This window comes from Phytophthora infestans, genomic scaffold (assembly GCF_000142945.1).
Source record: "Phytophthora infestans T30-4 supercont1.9 genomic scaffold, whole genome shotgun sequence".
NCBI classification, from domain to species: Eukaryota; Oomycota; class Peronosporomycetes; order Peronosporales; family Peronosporaceae; genus Phytophthora; species Phytophthora infestans.
The window spans coordinates 1,370,000-1,370,844 of NW_003303750.1; the positions used below are offsets into that span (position 1 = coordinate 1,370,000).

Genomic DNA, 845 nt, shown 5'->3' on the forward strand with positions numbered 1-845 from the left:
CGACAAGGAAGGACCCACCCCGCACTACTACCGTCGTCGCCTGGAAGGTAAGGACGCCAAGGCTACCGATTATAAGGACACCAAGGCTACCGAGTCTTCCGACTACAGCTACGGCAAAGACGATTATGGTCACAACCACGACCACCACGGCTATGGTCATGATGACTATGGTCACGATGACTGTGGCCGCGATAGCTACGGCCACGATGATTATAAGCACAGCGACTACAAGCACAAAGGCTACGGATACGGTAGCGGCGACGACTACAAGGGCTATGGTAGCGGCTACAGCTACAGCTATAAGAGCTATGGAGGCGACTGCGATGATTACTACGGCCACGGCAATGACTACTACAATTCTGGCAAGGGTTACGGTGGCGACTACTACCCGAATTACTACTCGTCATATGGTGTTGGCAACGGATACGGCTACTACCCCGACTACTACTCGTCGTACGATGGTGGGTATGGCAATGGAAATGGAGACTACCCGGACTACTCTTCTTCTTACGGCTACCCCAGTTACGGCGGCTACGGCTACTCCAGCTACGGGTACCCGGGCTACTTTGGTTATGAGTCGGCCACAGCGAGTGTCGGTGCTACTGGTGGCGAGAAAGAGTCTGCGACTGCGAATGGTCAGAAGGAGTCTGCGACTGTGGCCACGGACGCTGCCGACGTCAAGTCGGTCAAGAAGGAGAGCAAGACGGAGTCGAAGGCAATGAAGGAGACCAAGTCGGACGCCACCGACAAGTCGAAGGACAAGTAAAATCAAGCTGAATCTGTTCGAAATAAGTAGAAAAACGTAGTAAGCCGGCGTGTGACTGTGTAGCGTAGAAAATGAAGTG

The 845-nt window shown here is 53.5% G+C and overlaps 1 pseudogene; it reads left to right on the forward strand.

The window, feature by feature from the left end:
* PITG_05899 overlaps positions 1-766 on the forward strand; it is a pseudogene marked incomplete at both ends in the record, with an annotated part of 1,183 nt that extends 417 nt beyond the window's left edge.
* Positions 767-845: the final 79 nt, after the last annotated feature.